The 15,000-nt window shown below is 44.3% G+C and overlaps 1 protein-coding gene across 1 annotated transcript in view; it reads right to left on the reverse strand.

Moving 5' to 3' along the window:
* The window catches only part of sos2 (son of sevenless homolog 2 (Drosophila)), a 145,375-nt gene that overhangs the window by 35,494 nt on the left and 94,881 nt on the right, over positions 1-15,000 (reverse strand). The window lies entirely within an intron of this gene.

Raw genomic sequence — 15,000 nt, forward strand, 5'->3', positions numbered from 1 at the left:
CTGTAGAGACAGACACCATTATATACTACTGTAGAGACAGACACCATTATATACTACTGTAGAGACAGACACCATTATATATTACTGTAGAGACAGACACCATTACATATTACTGTAGAGACAGACACCATTACATACTACTGTAGAGACAGACACCATTACATACTACTGTAGAGACAGACACCATTACATATTACTGTAGAGACAGACAACATTACATATTACTGTAGAGACAGACACCATTATATATTACTGTAGAGACAGACACCATTACATATTACTGTAGAGACAGACACCATTACATACTACTGTAGAGACAGACACCATTACATATTACTGTAGAGACAGACACCATTACATATTACTGTAGAGACAGACACCATTATATACTACTGTAGAGACAGACACCATTACATATTACTGTAGAGACAGACAACATTACATACTACTGTAGAGACAGACACCATTACATACTACTGTAGAGACAGACACCATTACATATTACTGTAGAGACAGACAACATTACATATTACTGTAGAGACAGACACCATTACATACTACTGTAGAGACAGACAACATTACATATTACTGTAGAGACAGACACCATTACATACTACTGTAGAGACAGACACCATTACATATTACTGTAGAGACAGACAACATTACATATTACTGTAGAGACAGACAACATTACATATTACTGTAGACAGACACCATTACATATTACTGTAGAGACAGACAACATTACATATTACTGTAGAGACAGACAACATTACATATTACTGTAGAGACAGACACCATTACATATTACTGTAGAGACAGACACCATTACATATTACTGTAGAGACAGACACCATTACATATTACTGTAGAGACAGACAACATTACATATTACTGTAGAGACAGACAACATTATATATTACTGTAGAGACAGACACCATTACATATTACTGTAGAGACAGACACCATTACATATTACTGTAGAGACAGACAACATTACATATTACTGTAGAGACAGACAACATTACATATTACTGTAGAGACAGACACCATTACATATTACTGTAGAGACAGACAACATTACATACTACTGTAGAGACAGACACCATTACATATTACTGTAGAGACAGACAACATTACATATTACTGTAGAGACAGACACCATTACATATTACTGTAGACAGACACAACATCACATATTACTGTAGAGATAGACAACATTACATATTACTGTAGAGACAGACAACATTACATATTACTGTAGAGACAGACACACAACATTACATATTACTGTAGAGACAGACACCATTACATACTACTGTAGAGACAGACACCATTACATACTACTGTAGAGACAGACAACATTATATATTACTGTAGAGACAGACAACATTACATATTACTGTAGACAGACACCATTACATATTACTGTAGAGACAGACACCATTATATACTACTGTAGACAGACACCATTACATATTACTGTAGAGACAGACACCATTACATACTACTGTAGAGACAGACACCATTATATACTACTGTAGAGACAGACACCATTATATATTACTGTAGAGACAGACACCATTACATACTACTGTAGAGATAGACAACATTACATATTACTGTAGAGACAGACAACATTACATATTACTGTAGACAGACACCATTACATATTACTGTAGAGACAGACAACATTACATACTACTGTAGACAGACAACATTACATATTACTGTAGAGACAGACAACATTACATATTACTGTAGAGACAGACACAACAACATTACATATTACTGTAGAGACAGACACCATTACATACTACTGTAGAGACAGACACCATTACATATTACTGTAGAGACAGACAACATTACATATTACTGTAGAGACAGACAACATTACATATTACTGTAGAGACAGACACCATTATATATTACTGTAGAGACAGACACCATTACATATTACTGTAGAGACAGACAACATTACATATTACTGTAGAGACAGACACCATTACATATTACTGTAGAGACAGACAACATTACATACTACTGTAGAGACAGACACCATTACATACTACTGTAGAGACAGACAACATTACATATTACTGTAGACAGACACCATTACATATTACTGTAGAGATAGACAACATTACATATTACTGTAGAGACAGACAACATTACATATTACTGTAGAGACAGACAACATTACATACTACTGTAGAGACAGACAACATTACATATTACTGTAGAGACAGACAACATTACATATTACTGTAGAGACAGACACCATTACATATTACTGTAGAGACAGACAACATTACATACTACTGTAGAGACAGACACCATTACATACTACTGTAGAGACAGACAACATTACATATTACTGTAGAGACAGACACCATTACATACTACTGTAGAGACAGACACCATTATATATTACTGTAGAGACAGACAACATTACATATTACTGTAGAGACAGACACCATTACATACTACTGTAGAGACAGACACCATTACATATTACTGTAGAGACAGACACCATTATATACTACTGTAGAGACAGACACCATTACATATTACTGTAGAGACAGACACCATTATATATTACTGTAGAGACAGACACCATTATATATTACTGTAGAGACAGACACCATTATATACTACTGTAGAGACAGACAACATTACATATTACTGTAGAGACAGACACAACATTACATATTACTGTAGAGACAGACACCATTACATACTACTGTAGAGACAGACAACATTACATATTACTGTAGAGACAGACACATTACATATTACTGTAGAGACAGACAACATTACATATTACTGTAGAGACAGACAACATTACATATTACTGTAGAGACAGACAACATTACATATTACTGTAGAGACAGACACAACAACATTACATATTACTGTAGAGACAGACACCATTACATACTACTGTAGAGACAGACACCATTACATATTACTGTAGAGACAGACAACATTACATATTACTGTAGAGACAGACAACATTACATACTACTGTAGAGACAGACAACATTACATACTACTGTAGAGACAGACACCATTACATACTACTGTAGAGACAGACACCATTACATATTACTGTAGAGACAGACACCATTACATACTACTGTAGAGACAGACACCATTACATATTACTGTAGAGACAGACACCATTACATACTACTGTAGAGACAGACACCATTACATACTACTGTAGAGACAGACAACATTACATATTACTGTAGAGACAGACAACATTACATATTACTGTAGAGACAGACAACATTACATATTACTGTAGAGATAGACAACATTACATATTACTGTAGAGACAGACAACATTACATATTACTGTAGAGACAGACAACATTACATATTACTGTAGAGACAGACACCATTACATACTACTGTAGAGACAGACAACATTACATATTACTGTAGAGACAGACAACATTACATACTACTGTAGAGACAGACAACAACAACATTACATACTACTGTAGATACAGACAACATTACATATTACTGTAGAGATAGACAACATTACATATTACTGTAGAGACAGACAACATTACATATTACTGTAGAGACAGACACAACAACATTACATATTACTGTAGAGACAGACACCATTACATACTACTGTAGAGACAGACACCATTACATATTACTGTAGAGACAGACAACATTACATATTACTGTAGAGACAGACACCATTACATATTACTGTAGAGACAGACAACATTACATATTACTGTAGAGACAGACAACATTACATATTACTGTAGAGACAGACAACATTACATACTACTGTAGAGACAGACACCGACATTACCATACTGCTGTAGAGACAGACACCAGCATTACCATAATACTGTAGAGACAGACACCACCATTACATATTACTGTAGAAACAGACAACATTACACACTACTTTAGAGACAGACACAACAACATTACATATTACTGTAGAGACAGACACCATTATATATTACTGTAGAGACAGACACAATTACATATTACTGTAGAGACAGACAACATTACATACTACTGTAGACACAGACACCAACATTACATACTACTGTAGAGACAGACACCGACATTACATATTACTGTAGAGACAGACAACATTACACACTACTGTAGAGACAGACAACATTACATATTACTGTAGAGACAGACACCATTACATATTACTGTAGAGACAGACACAACAACATTACATACTACTGTAGAGACAGACAACATTACTGTAGAGACAGACACCGACATTACATATTACTGTAGAGACAGACACCGACATTACATGTTACTGTAGAGACAGACCTCGACATTACATACTACTGTAGAGACAGACACCGACATTACATATTACTGTAGAGACAGACAACATTACATATTACTGTAGAGACAGACAACATTACATATTACTGTAGAGACAGACACCAGCATTACATACTACTGTAGAGACAGACAACATTACATATTACTGTAGAGACAGACAACATTACATATTACTGTAGAGACAGACAACATTACATATTACTGTAGAGACAGACAACATTACATATTACTGTAGAGACAGACACCAGCATTACATACTACTGTAGAGACAGACACCAGCATTACATACTACTGTAGAGACAGACACCAGCATTGCCATATTACTGTAGAGACAGACAACATTACATATTACTGTAGAGACAGACACCAGCATTACATACTACTGTAGAGACAGACACCACCATTACATATTACTGTAGAGACAGACACCACCATTACATATTACTGTAGATACAGACAACAACATTACATATTACTGTAGAGACAGACAACAACATTACATATTACTGTAGACAGACAACAACATTACATATTACTGTAGAGACAGACAACAACATTACACCTACTGTAGAGACAGACAACATTACATATTACTGTAGACAGACAACATTACATATTACTGTAGAGACAGACAACATTACAACATTACATATTCCTAGAGACTCCCTAGTAGGGGTTGTTATATAGTATCCCCCTCCTGCTCCCTAGTAGGGGTTGTTATATAGTATCCTCCCTCCTGCTCCCTAGTAGGGGTTGTTATATAGTATCCTCCCTCCTGCTCCCAAGTAGGGGTTGTTATATAGTATCCCCCTCCTGCTCCCTAGTAGGGGTTCCTCACCATTTTAGATAAGCATGCTCCGTTCAAAAATGCAGAACCAAGAACAGATACAGCCCTTGGTTCATCCAGACCTGACTGCCCTCGACCAGCACAAAAACATCCTGTGGCGGACTGCAATAGCATCGAATAGCCCCCGTGATATGCAACTGTTCAGGGAAGTCAGGAACCAATACACGCAGTCAGTCAGGAAAGCTAAGGCCAGCTTCTTCAGGCAGAAGTTTGCATCCTGTAGCTCCAACTCCAAAAAGTTCTGGGACACTGTGAAGTCCATGGAGAACAAGAGCACCTCCTCCCAGCTGCCCACTGCACTGAGGCTAGGAAACACGGTCTCCACCGATAAATCCATGATTATCGAAAACTTCAATAAGCACTTCTCAACGGCTGGCCATGCCTTCCGCCTGGCTACTCCAACCTCGGCCAACAGCTCCGCCCCCCCGTAGTTCCTCACCCAAGCCTCTCCAGGTTCTCCTTTACCCAAATCCAGATAGCAGATGTTCTGAAAGAGCTGCAAAACCTCCTGTACAAATCAGCTGGGCTTGACAATCTATAGCTATTTCTGAAACTATCTGCCTCCCATTGTAGGGCAACCCCTATTACCAGCCTGTTCAACCCTCTTTCATATCCTGAGATCCCCTAAGGATTGAAAGCTGCCGCAGTCATCCCCCTCTTCAAAGGGGGAGACACCCTGGACCCAAACTGCTATAGATATATCCATCCTGCCCTGCCTATCTAAGGTCTTCGAAAGCCAAGTCAACAAACAGGTCACTGACCATCTCGTATCCCACCGTACCTTCTCCCTAGTGCAATCTGGTTTCCGAGCCGGTCAGGGTCCACCTCAGCCCACTCAAGGTACTAAATGATATATAACCGCCATCGATAAAAGACAGTACTGTGCAGCCGTCTTCATCGACCTCGCCTAGTAGGACTCTGTCAATCACCAAATTCTTATCGGCAGACTCAACAGCCTCCTGACTGCCTTGCCTGGTTAGTACTTTGCAGACAGAGTTCAGTGTGTCAAATCAGAGGGCATCCTGTCCGGTCCTCTAGTCTCTATGGGGTGCCACAGGGTTCAATTCTCGGGCCGACTCTTTTCTCTGTATATATCAATGATGTTGCTCTTGCTGCGGGCGATTCCCTGATCCACCTCTACGCAGACGACACCATTCTATATAGTATCCCCGTCATTGGACACTGTGCTATCCAACCTAAAGGCTTCAATGTTATACAGCACTCCTTCCGTGGCCTCCAACTGCTCCCTAGTAAAACCAAATGCATGCTTTTCAACCGATCGCTGCCTGCACCCGCATGCCCGACTAGCATCACCACCCTGGATGGTTGTTAATAGTGGACATCTATAAGTACCTAGGTGTCTGTTATATGCAAACTCTCCTTCCAGACTCACATCAAACATCTCCAATCAAAAATCAAATCCAGAGGGCTTTTATTCCGCAACAAAGCCTCCTTCACTCACGCTGCCTAGTACCTAGTAAAACTGACTATCCTACCGATCCTGACTCGATGTCATCTACAAAATGGCTTCCAACACTCTACTCAGCAAACTCCTGCTCTATCACAGTGCCATCCGTTTTGTCACTAAAGCACCTTATACCACCCACCACTGCCTGTATGCTCTAGTCGGCTGGCCCTCACTACATATTCCTCGCCAGACCCACTGGCTCCAGGTCATCTACAAGTCCATGCTAGGTAAAGCTCCGCCTTATCTCAGTTCACTGGTCCTGCAACACCCATCCGTAGCACGCGCTCCAGCAGGTGTATCTCACTGATCATCCCTCCTGCCAACACCTCATTTGGCCGCCTTGTTATATCCAGTACTCTGCTGCCTGTGACTCCTGCAAAATCCCTGAAGTTAGGAGACTTTTATCTCCCTCTCCAACTTCAAACATCAGCTATCCCAGCTAAGTCGCTGCAGCTGTACATAGTCTATAGGTAAATAGCTCACCCTTTTCCCTACCTCATTCCCATACTGTTTTTATACTGTTTTTATTTATTTACTTTTCTGCTCTTTTGCACACCAATATCTCTACCTGTACATGCCCATCTGATCATTTATCACTCCAGTTTAATCTGCAAAATTGTATTATTCGCCTACCTCCTCATGCCTTTTGCACACATTGTATATAGACTGCCCATTTTTTTCTACTGTGTTATTGACTTGCTAATTGTTTACTCCATGTGTAACTCTGTGTTGTCTGTTCACACTGCTATCTTTATCTTGGCCAGGTAGCAGTTGCAAATGAGAACTTGTTCTCAACTAGCCTACCTGGTTAAATAAAGGTGAAATAAAAAAATAAAAATAAAAATATAGTATCCTCCCTCCTGCTCCCTAGTAGGGGTTGTTATATAGTATCCCCCTCCTGCTCCCTAGTAGGGGTTGTTATATAGTATCCTCCCTCCTGCTCCCTAGTAGGGGTTGTTATATAGTATCCTCCCTCCTGCTCCCTAGTAGGGGTTGTTATATAGTATCCTCCCTCCTGCTCCCTAGTAGGGGTTGTTATATAGTATCCCCCTCCTGCTCCCTAGTAGGGGTTGTTATATAGTATCCTCCCTCCTGCTCCCTAGTAGGGGTTGTTATATAGTATCCTCCCTCCTGCTCCCTAGTAGGGGTTGTTATATAGTATCCCCCTCCTGCTCCCTAGTAGGGGTTGTTATATAGTATCCTCCCTCCTGCTCCTTAGTAGGGGTTGTTATATAGTATCCCCCCTCCTGCTCCCTAGTAGTTGTTATATAGTATCCTCCCTCCTGCTCCCTAGTATGGGTTGTTATATAGTATCCCCCTCCTGCTCCCTAGTAGGGGTTGTTATATAGTATCCTCCCTCCTGCTCCCTAGTAGGGGTTGTTATATAGTATCCTCCCTCCTGCTCCCTAGTATGGGTTGTTATATAGTATCCCCCTCCTGCTCCCTAGTAGGGGTTGTTATATAGTATCCTCCCTCCTGCTCCCTAGTAGGGGTTATATAGTATCCCCCCTCCTGCTCCCTAGTAGGGGTTATATAGTATCCCCCCTCCTGCTCCCTAGTAGGGGTTATATAGTATCCTCCCTCCTGCTCCCTAGTAGGGGTTATATAGTATCCCCCCTCCTGCTCCCTAGTAGGGGTTATATAGTATCCTCCCTCCTGCTCCCTAGTAGGGGTTATATAGTATCCTCCCTCCTGCTCCCTAGTAGGGGTTATATAGTATCCTCCCTCCTGCTCCCTAGTAGGGGTTATATAGTATCCTCCCTCCTGCTCCCTAGTAGGGGTTATATAGTATCCCCCCTCCTGCTCCCTAGTAGGGGTTATATAGTATCCTCCCTCCTGCTCCCTAGTAGGGGTTGTTATATAGTATCCTCCCTCCTGCTCCCTAGTAGGGGTTGTTATATAGTATCCTCCCTCCTGCTCCCTAGTAGGGGTTGTTATATAGTATCCTCCCTCCTGCTCCCTAGTAGGGGTTGTTATATAGTATCCTCCCTCCTGCTCCCTAGTAGGGGTTGTTATATAGTATCCCCTCCTGCTCCCTAGTAGGGGTTGTTATATAGTATCCTCCCTCCTGCTCCCTAGTAGGGGTTGTTATATAGTATCCCCCTCCTGCTCCCTAGTAGGGGTTGTTATATAGTATCCTCCCTCCTGCTCCCTAGTAGGGGTTGTTATATAGTATCCTCCCTCCTGCTCCCTAGTAGGGGTTGTTATATAGTATCCCCCCTCCTGCTCCCTAGTAGGGGTTGTTATATAGTATCCTCCCTCCTGCTCCCTAGTAGGGGTTATATAGTATCCCCCCTCCTGCTCCCTAGTAGGGGGTTATATAGTATCCTCCCTCCTGCTCCCTAGTAGGGGTTATATAGTATCCCCCTCCTGCTCCCTAGTAGGGGTTGTTATATGGTATCCTCCCTCCTGCTCCCTAGTAGGGGTTGTTATATAGTATCCTCCCTCCTGCTCCCTAGTAGGGGTTGTTATATAGTATCTCCCCTCCTGCTCCCTAGATAGATGATCCTAAATCAATACTCTACTACTTAAGACTCCACAGCCTCTTCTGGTGCTGTCCCTGTCTGTGTGTTTGTGGAGAGACACTCAGACTACAGACTACAAAGCCTGCCTGCCCTATACTGTCTGTCTGTGGGGAGAGATAGCGAGTTGTCTGTCTGTCTGTCTGTCTGTCTGTCTGTCTGTCTGTCTGTGGAGACATAGTGAGTTCTGTAAACACACAGAGATATTCGAGTGGAGCTCCAAACACTGTCAAATGACAAAACAAGAACTATTGCAACAATGTAACCCTCTCTCAGTTTTACCCGAACATCACCACCCCAAGTTCATTAAAATAAAAATTACCAATACAATGAATCATCACCATGGGAATCACACACACAGCATGTACCCTTTCAGATCAGAGGTAGAGAGAGGCCCCCTCTCCTCCCTATCTCCTCCCTCCTCTCTCTCTCTCTCTCGCTCTCTCTCTCTCTCTCTCTCTCTCTCTCGCTCTCTCCTCTTCTCCTTCCAGCTACCCTCCCACCCATCTCCCTCCCACCCCCATCCTTCACACCCTTTCCCTCCTTCCCTCCCTTCTACCCTTCCCACCCATCCCCCTCCCTCCCCCTCTCCTTCCCTCCCACCCCCCCTCTCTCTCTCTCCTTCCTCTCCCTCCCTCTCTCCTTCCTCACCTCCCACCTCTCTCCTTCCCCTCTACCCTCCCCCCATCTCCTTCCCTCCCTCCTCCTCTCTCTCCCTCCACCCTTCCCACCCCTCTCCCTCCTTCCCTCCCTCTACCCCTCTCCCTCCTTCCCTCTCCCTCCACCCTTCCCACCGCTCTCCCTCCTTCCCTCCCTCCCTCTCCCTCCACCCTTCCCACCCCTCTCTCTGTCTCCTCCCTCTCTCTCCTCCAGGAGAGACTGTACGTATCCCATATGTAGCGCACTACTTTTAGACCAGAGCCCAGGGCCCTATATAGTGAATAGGGTGCCATTAGGGACTCTGCAGGGCCTGGGCTATTTTTAAAAGGCCATGTAATTTAGCCACAATACCAGACGCTGCAGAGTGCAGTGGCTGAGTGCTCCACAGACACATCTCTCTGACAGAGAGGCAGGGAGGGAGGAAGAAGAGGAGAGGGAGGAGGAAGGGGGAGGAGAGATGATGGGAGAATACTAAAAGTAGAAAAGAAGGGGAGAGAGAGAGAGATGATGGGAGAATACTAAAAGTAGAAAAGAGAGAGCGTGAGAGAGAGAGAGAAAGAGAGAGAAAGTGAGCGAGAGAGAAAGAGAGAGAGAGAGAAAGAGAGAGAGAAAGAGAAAGAGCGAGCGAGCGAGAAAGAGAGAGAGAAAGAGCGAGCGAGAGAGTGAGCGACCACTGAAGATACACTCCCTGATAGGCTTCTAAATAAACAGCACCTCTCAGCAATCAGTCCTGAGAGCAACTGGTGTTTATGTGTCATTATACAACTGATGGAATTAATCCTGAATGCTGATTGGTTAAAACCACATTCCAGCCGGTGTCTATTCCACAAGTTAGCGCCGGCTAAATCTATGACATTAAAATGCCTATTTACTCTGTTCCATCTGACTGCGCAATCCACTGTCTCATCAGCCCAGCCAGGCAATTTATAAACTTGATCGCTACTATAAAAAGCATCTAGACATTATCTCACATCTTTTAGACATTTAGTTTTCAACAGCAGTGATTTGTATAAACCTTGCTGTCTGTCTCGCCGACATTTGCAACATTGTTTCAATATTCAAATTCGATCTCCAACTGTCCCATAGTAATGAGCGTGTTGGGAGTCGGGATGAGACAGACAGAGACAGTTTCTCAGCCAGAAATCATGAATCAGGCAGATACAACAAACAGATTGAAAAAAGGTCAGACAGAGCTTCAGAGTGAGGTCAGCTGGGTTGTTGGTAGCTCCTCTGAACAACAGTGCCAGCTTCAGTTTGAAATCATGAATCATCTGGCATAGCTTCAATTTGATAGATACAACAAACAAAAAAGGTCAATTCTAAAAAAGTGTCCAGCTTCAGTTTGAAGTGATCGTGTCAGTCTTTCCAGCTTCAGTTTGAAGTGATCGTGATTCAGCTGTGTTGTTGGCTAGCTCCTCTGAACAACAGTGTCCAGCTTCAGTTTGAAGTGATCGTGTCAGCTGTGTTGTTGGCTAGCTCCTCTGAACAACAGTGTCCAGCTTCAGTTTGAAGTGATCGTGTCAGCTGTGTTGTTGGCTAGCTCCTCTGAACAACAGTGTCCAGCTTCAGTTTGAAGTGATCGTGTCAGCTGTGTTGTTGGCAGCTCCTCTGAACAACAGTGTCCAGCTTCAGTTTTGGCTAGCTCCTCTGAACAACAGTGTCCAGCTTCAGTTTGAAGTGATCGTGTCAGCTGTGTTGTTGGCTAGCTCCTCTGAACAACAGTGTCCAGCTTCAGTTTGAAGTGATCGTGTCAGCTGTGTTGTTGGCTAGCTCCTCTGAACAACAGTGTCCAGCTTCAGTTTGAAGTGATCGTGTCAGCTGTGTTGTTGGCTAGCTCCTCTGAACAACAGTGTCCAGCTTCAGTTTGAAGTGATCGTGTCAGCTGTGTTGTTGGCTAGCTCCTCTGAACAACAGTGTCCAGCTTCAGTTTGAAGTGATCGTGTCAGCTGTGTTGTTGGCTAGCTCCTCTGAACAGTGTCCAGCTTCAGTTTGAAGTGATCGTGTCAGCTGTGTTGTTGGCTAGCTCTTCTGAACAACAGTGTCCAGCTTCAGTTTGAAGTGATCGTGTCAGCTGTGTTGTTGGCTAGCTCCTCTGAACAACAGTGTCCGGCTTCAGTTTGAAGTGATCGTGTCAGCTGTGTTGTTGGCTAGCTCCTCTGAACAACAGTGTCCTGATGAGAGAGCACATTTTCTATGCCAGGTGAAATCGCGCCTCATTAGCTCATTGTTATGGATGTATCCAAATAAATGTCACTAGAAAACAGTCAAACAAATGCTAATGCAGCTACTTTGCTGTTATTCTCGCTGCACTGTTTGACGTGACTGTAAGTTAGCCGTAGTCGGCTAGCTAGCAAGCAAGAAACAAGAACGTTGACAGCCAGTATGGCCATGGAACATTTAGATCGAATGACTGAGTCGTATCCATAGATACAGAACAAAAAGACTGAATGACTGGGTCGCATTTCTGGCAACCGAACCGATAGAATGAATGACCAGCCGGCTTGAGTAGCAACCCTAGATTTGTGTTGGGACAAAATGTTGCGGAAGGATGAAATAGTATCAATAAATTAATCCAACTAACATTTTCAATGAAAATAGGTCAATCATTATTTGATTATGTTGGTAACCCGTTGTATAAAAGTGACAATGCCCTTGAAGCCGGTGTTTGGGGGATATATTGGCACTGTTTGCCGGCCCGAGATAAACAACATCCGTGCCAATATATCCCCCAAACACAGACTTCCTGCTTCTCGGGCATTATCACTTAAGAGGATAAGACAAACAGCCCTGACGACCATCCAGACAGCCCCGACGACCATCCAGACAGCCCCGACGACCATCCAGACAGCCCCGACGACCAGACAGACAGCCCCGACGACCAGACAGACAGCCCCGACGACCAGACAGACAGACCCGACGACCAAACAGACAGCCCTGACGACCAGACAGACAGCCCTGACGACCAGACAGACAGCCCTGACGACCAGACAGACAGCCCCGACGACCAGCCAGACAGCCCCGACGACCAGCCAGACAGCCCCCACCAGCCAGACAGCTCCGACGACCAGCCAGACAGCCCTGACGACCAAACAGACAGCCCTGATGACCAGCCAGACTGGCGACCAGCCAGACAGCCCTGACGACCAAACAGACAGCCCTGACGACCAAACAGACAGCCCTGACGACCAGACAGACAGCCCTGACGACCAGCCAGACTGGCGACCAGCCAGACAGCCCTGACGACCAAACAGACAGCCCCGACGACCAGACAGACAGCCCCGACGACCAGACAGACAGACCCGACGACCAGACAGACAGCCCTGACGACCAAACAGACAGCCCTGACGACCAGACAGACAGCCCTGACGACCAGACAGACAGCCCTGACGACCAGACAGACAGCCCTGACGACCAGACAGACAGCCCTGACGACCAGGCATGACACTACACTAAACATGTACATGTGACAAAGATTTGAAAGATCCTTACTTGGGAAATACATTGGAGCAGCCATGCATTTGCCACTATGTCATCGTCCAGTATCGGTGTGCAGTGATCAAATCAAATCACATTTTATTAGTCACATGAGCCAAATACAACAGGTGAAATGCTTACTTTTACGAGCCCCTAACCAACAATGCAGTTCAAAAATGGAGGCTATATACAGGGGGTACTGGTACAGAGTCAATGTGGAGACTATATACAGGGGGTACTGGTACAGAGTCAATGTGGAGACTATATACAGGGGGTACTGGTACAGAGTCAATGTGGAGGCTATATACAGGGGGTACTGGTACAGAGACAATGTGGAGGCTATATACAGGGGGTACCGGTACAGAGTCAATGTGGAGACTATATACAGGGGGTACCGGTACAGAGTCAATGTGGAGGCTGTATACAGGGGGTACAGAGTCAATGTGGAGGCTATATACAGGGGGAGTCAATGTGGAGGCTATATACAGGGGGTACCGGTACAGAGTCAATGTGGAGACTATATACAGGGGGTACCGGTACAGAGTCAATGTGGAGGCTGTATACAGGGGGTACTGGTACAGAGTCAATGTGGAGGCTATATACAGGGGGTACTGGTACAGAGTCAATGTGGAGGCTATATACATGTGGGGTACAGGGGGTACTGGTACAGAGTCAATGTGGAGGCTATATACAGGGGGTACTGGTACAGAGTCAATGGGAGACTATATACAGGGGGTACTGGTACAGAGTCAATGTGGAGGCTATATACAGGGGGTACTGGTACAGAGACAATGTGGAGGCTATATACAGGGGGTACCGGTACAGAGTCAATGTGGAGACTATATACAGGGGGTACCGGTACAGAGTCAATGTGGAGGCTGTATAGAGGGGGTACTGGTACAGAGTCAATGTGGAGGCTATATACAGGGGGTACTGGTACAGAGTCAATGTGGAGGCTATATACAGGGGGTACCGGTACAGAGTCAATGTGGAGACTATATACAGGGGTACTGGTACAGAGTCAATGTGGAGACTATATACAGGGGGTACCGGTACAGAGTCAATGTGGAGGCTATATACAGGGGCTACCGGTACAGAGTCAATGTGGAGGCTATATACAGGGGGTACCGGTACAGAGTCAATGTGGAGGCTATATACAGGGGGTACCGGTACAGAGTCAATGTGGAGGCTATATACAGGGGATACCGGTACAGAGTCAATGTGGAGGCTATATACAGGGGGTACCGGTACAGAGTCAATGTGGAGGCTATATACAGGGGGTACCGGTACAGAGTCAATGTGGAGGCTATATACAGGGGTACCGGTACAGAGTCAATGTGGAGGCTATATACAGGGGGTACCGGTACAGAGTCAATGTGGAGGCTATATACAGGGGGTACCGGTACAGAGTCAATGTGGAGGCTATATACAGGGGGTACCGGTACAGAGTCAATGTGGAGGCTACATACAGGGGGTACCGGTACAGAGACAATGTGGAGGCTATATACAGGGGGTACCGGTACAGAGTCAATGTGGAGGCTACATACAGGGGTACTGGTACAGAGTCAATGTGCGGGGCCACCGGTTAATTGAGGTAATATGTACATGTAGGTAGAGTTATTAAAGTGACTATGCATACATAACAACAGAGAGTAGCAGTGGTGTAAAAGGGG

This window comes from Oncorhynchus keta, chromosome 29 (genome assembly GCF_023373465.1).
Source record: "Oncorhynchus keta strain PuntledgeMale-10-30-2019 chromosome 29, Oket_V2, whole genome shotgun sequence".
Classification (NCBI taxonomy): domain Eukaryota; kingdom Metazoa; phylum Chordata; class Actinopteri; order Salmoniformes; family Salmonidae; genus Oncorhynchus; species Oncorhynchus keta.